Source organism: Hypanus sabinus, chromosome X1 (genome assembly GCF_030144855.1).
Source record: "Hypanus sabinus isolate sHypSab1 chromosome X1, sHypSab1.hap1, whole genome shotgun sequence".
NCBI classification, from domain to species: domain Eukaryota; kingdom Metazoa; phylum Chordata; class Chondrichthyes; order Myliobatiformes; family Dasyatidae; genus Hypanus; species Hypanus sabinus.
Genome location: NC_082738.1, coordinates 38,620,734 through 38,636,997, shown reverse-complemented (window position 1 = coordinate 38,636,997; position 16,264 = coordinate 38,620,734). Strand labels below are relative to the sequence as shown.

The window sequence follows — 16,264 nt, the reverse complement described above, 5'->3', positions numbered from 1 at the left end:
TGTTCATGCCATCAGGTTGGAGGCTACCAAGGCTCCCTCTGGTGCTTCCCCCCCCCCCCTTCTTTCTCATGTGGCCTGCGGTCCCATGATCCTTTCCCTTCTCCAGCTCTGTATCACTTTTGCCAATCACCTTTCCAGCTCTTAGCTTCATCCCACACCCTCCGGTCTTCTCCTATCATTTCACATTTCCCCCTCCCCCCACTACTTTCAAATCTCTTACTATCTTTCCTTTCAGTTAGTCCTGACGAAGGATCTTGGCCCGAAACGTCGACAGTGCTTCTCCTTATAGATGCTGCCTGGTCTGCTGTGTTCCACCAGCATTTTGTGTGTGTTTGAATTTCCAGCATCTGCAGATCTCCTCGTGTTGGCGGAATGTTTAGATTAAATTGTGAGGACACTCAGTCCTTGTTTATTGTCATTTAGTAATGCCTGCATTAAGAAATGATACAATGTTCCTCCAGTATGATATCACAAAAACATAAAGCAATTGGATTCAAGATATTTTATGTGATAGGATGATACAAATTTGGGTGGGAACAACATTAAGGAGTATGAGATAGAAAATGGGACTCCACAGGGGACTGTATTTAGACCATTAGACAATAAGGTATAGGAGCAGCATTTAGCCATTTACCCGTCAAGTCTGCTCTGCAATTTCATCATAGTTGATCCAATTTTTCTCTCAGCCCCAATCTCCTGCCTTCTCTGTGTATCCCCTCATTCCCTGACCGATCAAGAATCTATCAACCTCTGCCTTAAATATACATACAGACTTGGCCCCCACAGCTGCTTGTGGCAAAGAATTCCTCAGATTCACCACTCTCTGGCTAAAGAAATTCCTCCTCATCTCTGTTCTAAAAGGACACCGTTTATTCTGAGGCTGTGTCCTCTGGTCTTAAACTCTCCCACCATGATCCTCTCCACATCCAGTCTATCAAGGCCTTTCACCAATCGATAAGTTTCAATGATGTCACCCCTCATTCGTCTGAATTCCAGCAAATGCAGGTCCAGAGCCATCAAACACTCCTCATATGACAAGCCATTCAATCCTGGAATCATTTTTGTGAACCTCCTTTGAACCCTCTCCAGTTCCAGCACATCCTTTCTAAGATAAGGAGCCCAAACCACCAATACTCTAAGTGAGGCCTTGCCAGTGCCTTATAAAGTTCAGGCTACTCCTTTTTAATATTATGATCAATGATATTTTCTTAAATGTTGGCTCAGATATTTCTGAATCATTATATGTTGATGACGAGGCAGTATGGAAGAGAGGCAGGAATATAAATTATATAGTTAGGGAAATGCAGGCAACTATTAATGAAGTAGAGAAATGAGGATGTCAGTGGGGTTTAGATTTTTTGTTGCAAAGACTCAAGTTATTAGTTTTTTTTAAAAAAAGAACATTACACCCACAATTGATTTCATTTTATATGGAAAATCTTTTAAACAAGAGTCAGTGGTAAAATTTCCAAGTACGTGGATGGACAGAAGGCTAACATGGAAGGTGCATGTGAATAAAATTCTAAAGAAGTGCAAAAGAGCCCCTAATGCACTCAGGTGCTGAGTTGACTGTGATTATGGTGTCAGTAGGAGGTCCTTTGTTAGGATATCACTACCATCATAATGTATGTAAGTACATATTTGATATTTGGAAAAGCATTAGACTTTTTGATATTATTTGAGTTTCTTTTAGGGGGTTGGGAAAATTAGTAGATATACTTCCTGTCTTTTTGCTCCACAGGTAGTGGTAATGCACCTTATGCTGGTCTGCCAACTGCCATTAAACTTCACAAGAAGAAAAAGACTGACAAAAAAACCAATGTGCAAAAGAAGAGGGTCTGAACATAATTCAGTATGCAGACTGATACATTCAAGGGTCCAAAACAGTAGGCTGAGAGATGCACTGATGGTGCAGCCACTGCAAAGGCAATGTGAGTTACTGAGTTTAAGGCTCTGCTGATATTGCACACCAAGGGCTGGAAGTTTAAAAACTCCTTAGAATAAAGTAATGCCCAGAGTATATAAGAAATACTTAGCAGGCCAGGCAGGTTTTGTTGACAGGAATGTGAATTCTTGATCTGTTACTGTTTGATTTTAAAATTTCTGTTGTTTTTCCTTTAATACAGTAGATGTGCAGCAGAGGGCATAGTTTGTTTGCAAATCATCGTAGTGTCACAGAGATGGGCCCAAGTCATCCATGCCTTCTTCCGGAGGTAGTCTCATTTTCTTGCTTTAAACCTCTGAACATCAAAACTTTACAATTTATACAGGTGTCCCCCCCCCACTTTACAAAGGTAGAGTGTTCCTATGAAACCTTTCTTAAGCTGAAATAGCGTAAAGCGAAGAACCATTAATTTATACGGGAAAAATTTTCGTAAAAGCGAAAATTCTCTTTGTAATCGAAAACAGGTTACTAATGTAGGTCTTTAGTAAAAGCGAATTGGCGTAAAGCAAACATTTGTAAAGTGGGGGACACTTGTATACAGTTCTGTGCAAAAGTCTGAGGCACATATATATAGCTAGGGTGTCTAAAACTTTTGCACAGTATTGTATTTGTTTTTGTGGAGCAGAGAGTGAGTTTGTAAATCTAGTGGGAGCAAAAGATTTTGGGAATGGTGAGGGTGGAGCACCGTGGGAGGAGCGTGGACAGGCGGATGAGAAGGAGTGCCAGGGTGTGGCATGGCACGGAGACACTAGGCAAGGTAACTTAAGTTAAATTGGTTAAGGATGGCACTGCTAAAGTTCAGTGCCTGTACCTACCAGTGGTTAACAGAACAGAGAATACAGCTAAATACTTTATTAATAACACTTTTTCTGTAAAAAAAAATTAATGTTAAATGATCACCGCAAACAATGAAGTGGTGAGTGAAGTCGAAGTGGAGGAGAGACAGACTCAAGGCATGACCACCTAAACTGAGAGCAAGGTTTGATCGATTTAAGCGCCAGGTCAATTTGGGAAGGTCGGATACAGGCTGAAACGTGGCAGTGGGGTCCAGGCTCACAGCATATCAATGCAACAGGGCTCGAGTCCTAGGGCGAGGAATGACCTGATGTTTTGGACAATTTAAATGCCGGGCCAGATGGATTGAAAAGGCTGGGTGTCGGGATCAGAGGCAAGGGTTGGGCCAGTTCTGCTCGCTGTTCTGTGGCTGTGGCTGCTCCGGGCTTTGTGTCTGCAGGCTCCGTGACGTTTGCTCTACTCTGTGCTGAACTGAGACTGTGGGCTGTTCTGAGTTTCGAGTCTGAGGACTCACTTCCATTCTAAGTGCTATTTGCTTACTTTTATAGTTTGCATGATTTATTTTTTCTCTCTCTGTGCATTGGGTGTTTGATGGTCTTTTTTATGGGTTCTTTTGCGGCTGCCTGTAAGGAGGTTGCATAACGTATACATACTTTGATCTTTAAACTTTGATCTTTTGATTCCAAACAAGAAGCAAGAAGTACACACAATACTCCAATTGTAGTTTGACCAACATATGATTTGTACAACAGAAACAGACCTTTTGGCCCATAATGGCTTCACTGAATACGATGCCAAATTAAACAAAATCTCTTCCTGTGCATCATCCACACAACTCCATTCCTGCTTATCCATGTGTCTACCTAATAGCCTTTTAAACACTATTGTATGTGCTTCCAACACTGTCCCTAGTAGCTGTTCCAGACACCCAACATTGTGTGTAATAAAAACTGCTGCCCTGCACATCTCCTAACTGAGGACACAATAAACTGTTACATGTACAGTATACTTAAAGTACAAGCAGAGAAAATAACTGCAAAGAAAATAACAATTTAAAATATCTCCCCCTTTGATGCTGACAAATCAAAAGTTCAAAGGTTCATTTATTATCAAAATATATAATTTTGAAATTCTTCATCTCCAGATAACCAGAAAGAAAATAACAGCAGCACGATCATCATTCAATCTGACATACTTTGGGCCATTTTCCCAATTGTTCTAGATCCTGTTGTAATCTTAAATAACCACTTTTTCTGTGCACTAATTTTTGTATAATTTGCAAAAATTACAAACATTCTCACCCAAATCATTAATATAGATGATGAACAGCAGTTCATCTGCAGCACACTGCTGGTCATAGACCTCCAATCTAAAAGACAACCCTCCACTACCACCCTGTGATTCCTACCACCCAGCTAATTTTGTGTCCATTTGGTTAGCTCCCCTAGATTCCATGTGACCTACATTCTCATGGATAAAGTCTTCCACTCTGTCCTCATCAATCCTCTTGTTCACCTTTTTAACAAATAAACTCAGTCAACTTCAGGGGACATGGTTTCCAACATACGAAGCTACACAAACTATCTCTAATTAGTCATTGTCTTTCCAAATGCATGTAGATCCTGTCTCTCAGAATCCCCTGCAGAATCTTTCTCACCACTGACATTAGTCTTGTGTAGTTCCTGGCTTATTCTTGCAGCTCTACTTAAATAAAGACATAACATTAACCACCCTCCGGTCTTTGTTATTTTTATGAATGACTTGGATGAGGAAATGGAAGAGTGGATTAGTAAGTTTTCAGATGACACGGAGGTTGGTGGAAGTGCTGCACTTCGGAAAGTCGACCTTGAAAGGTGTGTTCAGGGTTAATGGCAGGATTCTTAGCACTATGGAGGAATAGTGGGATCTCAGGGTCCACGTCCGTAGATCCCTCATGTTGTCATACAAGTTGGTAGGGTGGTTATGAAGATGTATGTCATGTTGGCCTCCATTAGTCAGCGGATTGAATTGAAGAGTAATATTGCAACTCTATAAAACTTTGGTTAAACCACACATAGAATATTGTGTTCAGTTCTGGTCACTTCATTATAGGAAGGATGTGGAAGCTTCAGAAATGATGCAGAGGAGATTTACTAGGATACTGCCTGGATTAGTTAGTATGTCTTATGAGGAAAGGCTGGGTGAGCTAGGGCTCTTCTCTCTGGAGCAAAGGACAATGATACAGAACTTGATAGAAGTGTATGAGATGAAAAGAGGCATAGATAGAGTGGACAGCAAGTGTCTTTTCCCCAGCATGGAAATAGCTATTACATGTGGGCATAATTTTAAGGTAATTGGAGAGGGGGATGATAGAGGCAGTTTTTTTTCACACAGAGAGTGGTGGATGCACGGAACATGCTGCCAGGGATGACGGTGGAGGCAGATACGTTAGGGATGTTTAAGAGACACTGTAGGTAGGCACATGGATGATAGAAAAATGGAGGGCTGTGTGGGAGGAAAGTGTTAGATTGATCTTAGAGTAAGTTTAAAAAGTTGGCACAACATCATGAGGTGAATAGCCAGTACTGTGTTATGGTATTTCACCCATGGCTAATGATGATACAAATGTCTCTGATTTTTTGTTTTGCTCAATACTATGCATCATAAGACCATAAGAGAATGGAACAGAAATGGGCCATTCAGCCCATCGAGTCTGCTTTGCCATTCCATTGTGTGTGTGTGTGTGTGTGTGTGTGTGTGCGTGCGTGCGTGCGTGTTTACATAGTCTTTTGCATAATGGTTGTTTGTCAGTGTGTGTAGTTTTTCATTCATTCTATTGTATTTGGAGTTCAAGTTTACCGTTATTCAACTATACACATGTATACAGCTAAATGAAACAACATTCCTTAGGGAACAAGGTATCAAACACAGTACATATATCACATACAGACATAAGATAATATTAATATAATAATATTAACAGATAAAAAAGTATTCTGTAGATGTCTAAGTTGGCATTTCTTAGTTCTACTGTGAATGCCTGCAAGAAAATGAATCTCAGGGTAGTATATGTTGACATATACAGTATGTGCTTTGATAATAAATTTACTTTGAATTTTGAGCCTGTCAATATATATTTAAGTAAAAACATAGGCCAATCAAGTGCAATGTATGTATAGTTATATCAGTGCTTTTAGAAAAATAGTTCAGATTTCTCTGCAAGATGCTTTGATATTGCTGCAAATTGAGTTCCCATACAGCAGGAGATGCTTGCAGCTCTGCAGCAATCGGCAAATCCATTCCTTCAGTCTTCCAAATGCTCATTTGTATGTATGGGTAGTATGTAAGTGAGGTGCTTATAACCAAGGGAGGGCCAGTACTAATCTTGCATTTACACCTTTCTTTTCTGACATCACATTATGATTTTATAGTAGGGAATACTAAATAGTGAAGATGAAAGAATTTCTTTACCACTTCCTTGGTCAAGGGCACAAATTCTGCTCAGAGGATACAGAAAAGACCGTAAAACATAAACCACAATACAGGAGAGCAGAATTAGGACATTTGGCCTATCTGGTATGCTCTGTCATTCCAACATGTCTGATTTATTTTCCCTCTCAACCCCATTCTCCTGCCTTCTCCTGTTAACCTTTGACGCCCTTACTAATCAAGAACCTTTAAACCTCCACTTTAAATATACCCGAAGACTTGGCCTCCACAGCTGTCTGTGGCAATGAATTCTACAGATTCACCACCCACTGGCTAAAGAAATTCCTCCTCATCTTTGTTCTAAAGGGACAGCCTTCTATTTTGGCCGGCTGGTGGCGCAATGGCATCAGCGCCAGACCTCGGAGCGAAGGCCCCCGAGTTCGAATCCAATTCGCCCCCCCCCCCCCCCCCCCGGGCTTGCTCTCCATCTGTGCCGGGCTGAGCGCCGAGCTAGCCACTCGGCCTCATGAAAAACAAAGGTCGAGTCAGGAACGTTCATATTGTGACCTGGTTGATCCGAAAGGAGACCAATCTTGACACCACGCGCCAGACAAGAATGGCTGACTGTCTGGTGCGACACGCTAAAAAAAATCCTTCTATTCTGAGGCTGTGCCCTCTGGTCCTAGACTCCCCTACTATAGGAAGCATTCTCTCCACATCCACTCTATCCAGGGCTTTCAACGTTCGATAGGTTTCAAATGAGATCCCTCTTAATTCTTCTAAACTCCAGTGAGTACAGACCCAGAGCCATCAAACCCTCCCCAGACATTAACCCTTTCATTCTGGGATCAATCTCGTGAACCTCCTGTGGACCACCTCCAATGCCAGCACATCCTTTCTTAGATAAGGTGTCCAAAACTGCTCACAATACTTCAAACATGGTCTGACCAATGCCTTATAAAGCTTCAACATTACATCCTTGCTTTTATATTCTAGTCCTCTCGAAATATGAAAAGAAAGCTAAACCAACATTAACTCAGTACCCAACCTTTGAGCTTTTCCCGATCTGCATGGTTCACCATCTAACTTACCCCTTAAAGTCTGGATCGGACTGGGAAAAGGAGTCAGAGACTATTCTTCCTATAATGAGGTGACCAATACTCCAAGTGTAGTCTAACCAGATTTTTATAGAGCTACAACATTACCTTGCACCTTTTGAACTCAATCCCCTGACTAACGAAGACAAATGCTCCATACAGCTTCTTAAGCACCCTATCAATTTGTGCGGCATCTTTGAGGGATCTATGGACATGGACCCCAAAATCCTTCTGTTTCTCCACATTTATGACCAGAACAACTTGATAGTTCTCCGGGCCCACACATGTGGCGAGAGAGGACGTTTAAGATCTTGTTCAAGGCTCCAGCCATCTTCCAATGTTGTACAGAATATGAATAGGTTTAATTGTGGATAGTGAAGAAGGTTGATGTAGATTACAACAGAGCATTGATAGGATGCAGATCTAGGTTGGGAAGTGGCAGATGGAGTTCAGTCCAGAAAAGTGTGAAGTTATAGAGTTTGGAATTTCAAGCTTGAAGGCAGAATACAGGGTTAATAGCAAGATTCTTAGCAGCATAGAGGAAGTACAGTACATCTGTTGAGAGAGAAGCAGAGTCTCAGCCCAAAATGTCAACTGTTTATTTCCCTCCATTGGTGTTGCCTAACCTGTTGAGTTCCTCCAGCATTTTGTGAATTACTCTATAACTCAGGGTAAAACTTTCAAGTCATAGGCTGCTAAGTGTTCACAGCATTTTCTGCTATTGTTTTAGGTATTGATATGGAGTAATAAAATTGAAGTTGAGAATCAGGACCACAAAGGTAGTCATCTTGGGATTGCTGTCTGTGCCACGCGACAGTGAGTATTGGAATAGAGTGAGGTGGAGGATAAATGCATGGCTGAGGGATTGAAGCAGGGGGCAGGGATTCAGATTTCTGGATCATTGGGACCTCTTTTGGGGCAGGTGTGACCTGTACAAAAAGGACGGGTTGCACTTGAATCACAGGGGGACCAATATTCTGGCGGGTAGGTTTGCTAAGGCTACTGGGGAGAGCTTAAACTAGAATCGTTGGGGGGTGGGAACCGAACTGAAAAGACTGGGGAAGAGGCGGTTGGGTCACAAATAGAGAGAGCCTGTAGACAGTGCGAGAGGGAGGATAGGCAGGTGATAGAGAAGGGATACGCTCAGATGGACGGTTTGAGATGTGTCTATTTTAACGCAAGGAGTATTGTGAACAAAACGGATGAGCTTAGAGCGTGGATCAGTACTTGGAGATATGATGTGGTGGCCATTACAGAGACTTGGATGGCTTAGGGACAGGAATGGTCACTTCAAGTGCCAGGGTTTAGATGTTTCAGAAAGGACAGGGAGGGAGGCAGAAGAGATGGGGGCGTGGCACTGTTGATCAGAGATGGTGTCACGGCTGCAGAAAAGCTCAACACCATGGAGGGATTGTCTACGGAGTCTCTGTGGGTGGAGGTTAGGAACAGGAAGGGGTCAATAATGTAGATAAACCTACAAGAGGAGAGACTATACTTGATTTGGTATTGGGAAATGAACCTGGTCAGGTGTCAGATCTCACAGTGGGAGAGCATTTTGGAGATAGCGATCATAATTCTATCTCCTTTACAATAGCATTGGAGAGAGTTATGAACAGACAAGTTAGAAAAGCGTTTAATTGGAGTAAGGGGAATTATGAAGCTATCAGCCAGGAAGTTGGAAGCTTAAATTGGGAACAGGTGTTTTCAGGGAAAAGTACGGAAGAAATGTGACAAATATTCAGGGGATATTTGTGTGGAGTTCTGCATAGGTACGTTCCAATGAGACAGGGAAGTTATGGTAGGGTGCAAGAACCGTGGTTTACAAAGGCTGTAATAAATCTAGTCAAGAAGAAAAGAAAAGCTTACAAAAGGTTCAGAGAGTTAGGTAATGTTAGGGATCTAGAAGATTATAAGGCTAACAGGAGGGAGCTTAAAAAGGAAATTGGGAGAGCCAGAAGGGGCCATGAGAAGGCCTTGATGGGCAGGATTAAGGAAAACCCCAAGTCATTCTACAAGTATGTGAAGAGCAAGAGGATAAGACATGAAAGAATAGGATCTATCAAGTGTGACAGTGGGAAAGTGTGTATGGAACCGGAGGAAATAACAGAGGTACTTAATGAATACTTTACTTCAGTATTCACTATGGAAAAGGATCTTGGTGATTGTAGTGATGACTTGCAGCAGACTGAAAAGCTTGAGCATGTAGACATTAAGAAAGGGGATGTGCTGGAGCCTTTGGAAAGCATCAAGTTGGATAAGTCGCTGGGACTGGACAAAATGCAAAATGTACCCCAGGCTACTGTGGGAGGCGAGGGCGGAGATTGCTGAGCTTCTGGCAATGATCTTTGCATCATCAATGGGGACGGGAGAGATTCCGGAGGATTGGAGCGTTGCGGATGTTGTTTCCTTATTCAAGAAAGGGAGCCGAGATAGCCCAGGAAATTGTAGACAAGTGAGTCTTAACTCAGTGGTTGGTAAGTTGATGGAGAAGATCTTGAGAGGCAGGATTTATGAACATTTGGAGAAATATAATGTGATTAGGAATAGTCAGCATGGCTTTGTCAAGGGCAGGTCGTGCCTTATGAGCCTGATTGAATTTTTTGAGGATGTGACTAAGCATGTTGATGAAGGTAGAGCAGTAGATGTAGGGTATATGGATTTCAGCAAAGCATTTGACAAGGTACCCCATGCAAGGCTTATTGAGAAAGTAAGGAGGCATGGGATCCAAGGGAACATTTCTTTGTGGATCCAGAACTGGCTTGCCCACAGAAGGCAAAGAGTGGTTGTAGACGGGTCAAATTCTGCATGGAGGTTGGTGACCAGTGGTGTGCCTCAGGGATCTGTTCTGGGACCCTCACTCTTCGTGATTTTTATAACTGACCTTGATGAGGAAGTAGATGGATGGGTTAGTAAGTTTGCTGATGACACAAAGGTTGGAGGTGTTGTGGATAGTGTGGAGGGCTTTCAGAGGTTACAGTGGGACATTGATAGGATGCAAAACTGGGCTGAGAAGTGGCAGATGGAGTTCAACCCAGATAAGTGTGAGGTGGTTCATTTTGGTAGGTCAAATATGATGGCAGAATATAGTATTAATGGAAAGACTCTTGGCAGTGTGGAGGATCAGAGGTATCTTGGGGTCCGAGTCCATAGGATGCTCAAAGCAGCTGTGCAGGTTGACTGTGGTTAAGAAGGCATATGGTGTATTAGCCTTTATTAATCGTAGAATTGAATTTAGGAGCGGAGAGGTAATGTTGCAGCTATATAGGACCCTGGTCAGAACCTACTTGGAGTACTATGCTCAGTTCTGGTCGCCTCACTACAGGAAGGATGTGGAAACCATTGAAAGGGTGCAGAGGAGATTTACAAGGATGTTGCCTGGATTGGGGAGCGTGCCTTACTGGTTGAGTGAACTTGGCCTTTTCTTCTTGGAGCGACGGAGGATGGCAGGTGACCTGATAGAGGTGTATAAGATGATGAGAGGCATTGATCATGTGGATAGTCAGAGGCTTTTTCCCAGGGCTGAAATGGTTGCCACAAGAGGACACAGGTTTAAGGTGCTGGGGAGTAGGTACAGAGGAGATGTCAGGGGTAAGTTTTTTACTCAGAGAGTGGTGAGTGCGTGGAATGGGCTGCTGGCAATGATGGTGGAGGCGGATACGATAGGGTCTATTAAGAGACTTTTAGATAGGTACATGGAGCTTAAAAAAATAGAGGGCTGTGGGGAAGTCTCGTAATTTCTAAGGTAGGGACATGTTTGGCACAGCTTTGTGGGCCGAAGGGCCTGTATTGTGCTGTAGGTTTTCTATGTCTCTCTATTGTCCCGCTTGGTGGCGCAATAATATCAGCGCTGGACTCCGGAGCGAAGGTTCTTGAGTTCGAATCTAAGTCAGGTTGAGTTGAACTAACAACTCGGCCTCGTAAAAACAAGAATAGCTTGCTGCGGAGACACCGTCAAAAGATGGTGCCCAGATAACTCCACTGCCGAGTTAAGGGCTTTTTTTTTCGTCTTCTTCTATGTTTCTATGTGAGTACAAGAAGTACAATCAAACAAGATAAATTAAGCTAATTTTGACAGACTTATTTTGGAAAACTGCATTGTTATGCACCTTGAAAAAATTATGAACCCATGGAGAGTCTAGTAATCGATGGCTGATGATGACAATAAATCTTAATTATATTTCTAGGAGATAAAAAAGCCAAAGCAAAAGTCACATTGTGTTGTTTTAAATAATTTAAACACTGACAGAGTAAAAGAAGAATAGGACAGAGTAGAGTCTCACTAAATTTGCCTTTGAAAGAATACAAGGCAAGCCTGTTAAAATCAACAGCTGTTTTGCACAATAGGATGCATTTATCCAAAGAGCTATAATGCAGGGTTAATTAGCATTCAAACAGGGGATGGGTGCTATAGTGAGAGAAAAGCTCCTGAAGTGAAAAGGAAGAGGGAATGAGATTAAAAACAAAATTGAATTATTGTGTAGTATTGTCTCATGTGAAGCACATCAAACCAGAGAAAAGAAACCCGTTAAATAGTATAATGGAACTCCCAACAGCAGAGAATCGAGAGTGTAGGGCTTCAAAATATGGGACAGAAAGAGCAAAAAAATTAAACTTTTCCACTGAATTTTAATACAAGAGATAGAAAAGAGCAGATTAATACTGTACTGTTACTCACCCTTTTCATCATCGACATGGCTGAGATCAAGCTATTACAAATTTTCAGTTAATTTGATAGCAGGCTTCAATTGAAGGAAACACTTACAAACAAAGTTATTCTTAAAAGGGCACCAATAATCCAAAGGCTTTCTCTCTTAATGGTACTCCACCTACTAATTAAACATTTGGAAGAAGTTTATATTCAACAAGAAGCATAAGATTTATTTTAAAATTATTAGTCTTTGAGGAGCATTTGATGGCTTTGGGCCTGTACTCTCTGGAGTTTAAGAGAATGAGGGGAGGGGGGTTCTCATTGAAACCTATCAAACCTAGAAAGGCCATGATAGAGTGGACGTAGAAAGGATATTTCCAATGGTGGGGGAGTCTAGGACCACAGGGCATGTCCTCAGAATAGAAGGATGGAGAGGAGGAGTTTCTTTAGCTAGCGGTTGATGAATCTGTGGAATTCATTGCCATAGACTGCAGTGGAGGCCAAGTCATAGGGTATATTTCAAGTGGAGGTTGATAATTTCCTGATTAGCAATGGCATTGAGCTTATGAGCCGAGAGGTAATGTTACAGCTTCATAGGGCCCTGGTCAGACCCCACTTGGAGTACTCTGCTCAGTTCTGGTCACCTCACTACAGGATGGATGTGGAAACTAGAGAAAGGGTGCAGAGGAGATTTACAAGGATGTTGCCTGGATTGGGGAGCATGCCCTGTGAGAATAAGTTGAGTAAACTTGGCCTTTTCTCCTTGGAGCGACAGAGGACGAGGGGTGACCTGATTGAGGTGTATAAGATGATGAGAAGCATTGATCATGTGGATAGTCAGAGGATTTTTCCCAGGGTTGAAATAGTTAACACGAGAGGGCATAGATCTAAGGTGCTTGGAGGTAGGTACACAGGAGATGTCAGGGGCAAGTTTTTTTACACAGAGAGTGGTGAGTATGTGGAATGGGCTGCCGGTGACGGTGGTGGAGGTGGTAATGACAGGGTCTTTTAAAAGACTACTGGATAGGTACATGGAGCTAGAAAATTAGAGGGCTATGGGTAACCCTAGGTAATTTCTAAAATAAGTATGTGTCTGGCACGGCATCATGGGTTGAAGGGCCTGTGTTGTGCTGTAGGTTTTCTATGTTTCTATGCAAGAGAATGGGGTTGGGTTAAGAGGGATAATAAATCAGCCATGGTTTAATGGTGGAAGAGACTCAATGGGCAGAACAGCCTAATTCAGAGAATCAATCAGAATCAGGTTTATTACCACTATAACGAACCCGGTAACTGGGTCACTTACCAGCAAAGATTGAGAGGTCCGTTGAAGTCTGATGGTACTATTTTTAGAAGTCTGATGGTACTATTTTTAAAAGTCTTTATTTATAAAGGGGCACAAAAATAAGATTAATACAGACATTCAGATAATATACGTCGTCAATATTCAATCTAAAAACGCGGGTATAATAATAATCATCAATTAAGCATTAGCTCTATCGTTTGTCTAGGGCGGGGGTCGGCAACCCGCGGCTCCGGAGCCACATGTGGCTCTTTTACGTCTGTGCTGCGGCTCCCTGTTGCTTTGGGAAATAATTGGTTGTGGCGACCCTTTTCCTGGCACATCCGAACCGACTCACAATAAGATAGCCTACGGGGGTTTGCGAGCACAGAGCTTTGGAGCCTCTGCGCCATGGGGGGGGGGGGCGGGCAGGTTGAGGGAGGCTTAAAAGTGAGGCTGAAGATTTCGAATAAAGTTTTTTTCCTTCGACTGCAGTTACCGACTCAGTGTCGTAATTTTAGCGCTGCGTGTAGCACACCGCTACATGGTCAGTATTTAATTAATATGTATTTTATGTTAGTTTGTTAGTTTTTGAAATGTAAATCTAAATTTGAAGATTATGGTGATCTTGTACAATCTAAATAAGACGTTGTGGTGACCCATTTGCTGACACATCCGAACCGGCTCACAATTAGCCAGCGTTCAGGCTAAGGGAGATAGCCTACGGGGGTTTGTGAGTACGTGTCTTTTGCAGCATCCGCGCCCATGGGGGGCGGGTTGAGGGAGGCTTAAAAGCAAGGCTGTTTAGTTCGAATAAAGCTATCTTTGACTGCAGTTTACTGACTGCGTGTAGCAACCGCTACAACGTGTTTTTATCGCTGGCTGTCCAGAGGGGAGGTGCTGAAACGCTTTGTCGCGCGTCTGGAAGAAGTGAAAACTTTCCTGGGCAGCAAAGGGCTCAACTTTCCTGAGCTGGAACAGCCAGAGTGGCTGGAAAAGCTACACTTCATGGTAGACATGACAGCGCACCTGAACACGCTGAACACAGCTCTTCAACGGGGTAAGGACGTACAGCCCTGCACATGTTGGAGGATGTTTTGCATTCGAGCGCAAGTTGACGTTGCTTGCCAGAGATTTACAGAAAGGCACATTGTCTCACTTCCCCAATTTGAGAGAGTTCAAACAATGTCACGACATGATAAATTCGGAGTATTTACATTCTGCAAACATCGCAATGCAAACATCGTTTGGGAAATGCTTCTGTGAGTTCAGAGAGGAAAAAAACACATTATCCTTCCCGGTCACTCCCCTAAGCATCGATCCATCCCTACTGAATACGACTGCATTGTCAGGTGTGAGTCAACCTGAACAAGGATGATAAATATTTTAATTGCGTATTATTTTACGTATATTCATATGTTTTCATTGTTCAGTGAAATAGTCCTTTTATTTTTCAGGTTGACAGCTGGCTGACGTTATTTTTGGTTTGCTGCTGGCGGCAAATTTAAGTTTGGCGTTTTTCATAAATACAAGAAGGACTCAAATAGACGTTGAGTATTTTACTTAAAAGTAACCTTCAACCCAACGTCTTTTTTTTCGGAGTTCAAAATGTTTTTGTTGCATGCAGAAATGTAATTTTGTTTTCTCTGCAGGAGTTCATCAATTTCATAAATACAACACATTATAGTTTATTTATACATAGCATAAAGGCAAAACAAAATGTTGTATGCAGTGTTATTTCATTTTAAATGTCAAACGGGTTTTGCGGCTCCCAGTGTTTTCTTTTCTGTGGGAAACGGGTCCAAGTGGCTCTTTCAGTGGTAAAGGTTGCTGACCCCTGGTCTAGGGGATATTGTATTGTCCGATGGAAAGATAAAAGTCACTGTCCTTTCAAGCTGCAGCTCTTTGGGTTTAAGAGAGATGGTTTTAAACTTGCCCGGGTCTTTTATGAGGCCAATCCATTGAGTCTGGGCAGTTGGTTCCCCGTTGTTAGTTCCAGGTCTTTTTCCATGGTACCAGCCAAGGGAACCGAATGCACGTGGCTTCCTTCAAATGGCTTCCCGCTATTACGGGATCGCCAGCGTTTCTTCTGGTGCATCTGAGGGGCTGTCCCTACAGCCACTCTTTTATCTTAACTCGCAGGGTAGTAGATGTCAATCAGGTTGGGGTGATGCAATCTCTCTCTCAACCAGCCCACTTTGCCCGAGGGCTTGCACGTAGCATAGTCCCCAATCCACAAACGTGGTCTCCAGGAGACAATGGCCATGTCTCTCTCTCTCATTTCCTGGGTCCTCTGACCCAACCCAATCATGCTCTTGCGATTCTCACAAAGGAGGGGGCTACCCTGCACCCTTCGGCTCCTCAGAGCTGTGGTACATTCATAACACCACCAGCACGTGTCGTGAAATTTGTTAATTTAGCAATAGCAGTTCAATGCAATACATAATATAGAAGAAGAAAAAATAAAATAATAATAAATAAATCAGTATAAGTATATTGAATAGATTAAAAATCGTGCAAAATACAGAAATAATATATATTTAAAAAGTAATGAAGGGTTCAATGTGCATTTAGGAATCGGATGGCAGAGGGGAAGAAGCAATTCCCGAATCACTGAATGTGTGCCTTCAGGCTTCTGTACCCCCTACCTGATGGTAACAGTGAGAAAAGGGCATGCCCTGGGTGCTGGAGGTCCTTAATAATGGACACTGCCTTTCTGAGGCACCGCTCACTGAAGATGTCCTGGTTACTTTGTAGGCTAGTACCCAGGATGGAGCTGACTAAATTTACAACCTTCTGCAGCTTCTTTCAGTCCTGTGCAGTAGCCCCTCCATACCAGACAGTGATGCAGCCTATCAGAATGCTCTCCATGGTACAACTATAGAAGTTTTTGAGTGTATTTGTTGACATACCAAATCTCTTCAAACTCCTAGTTGTTGCTGTCTTGCCTTCTTTATAGCTACGTAGATATTTTGGGACCAGGTTAGATCCTCAGAGATCTTGACACCCAGGAGATTGTAACTGCTCACTCTCTCCACTTCTGATCCCTCTATGAGGATTGGTATGTGTTCCTTCGTCTTACCCTTCCTGAA

General features: G+C 42.5%; 1 long non-coding RNA gene across 2 annotated transcripts in view; it reads left to right on the top strand.

The window, feature by feature from the left end:
• LOC132384841 (uncharacterized) overlaps window positions 1-16,264 on the top strand; it is a 47,934-nt gene that overhangs the window by 2,204 nt on the left and 29,466 nt on the right. For both annotated transcript variants that reach the window (XR_009509012.1, XR_009509013.1), the window contains exon 2: window positions 2,127-2,213. This is a non-coding gene — a long non-coding RNA (uncharacterized LOC132384841). The remainder of the gene's footprint in view (window positions 1-2,126; window positions 2,214-16,264) is intronic.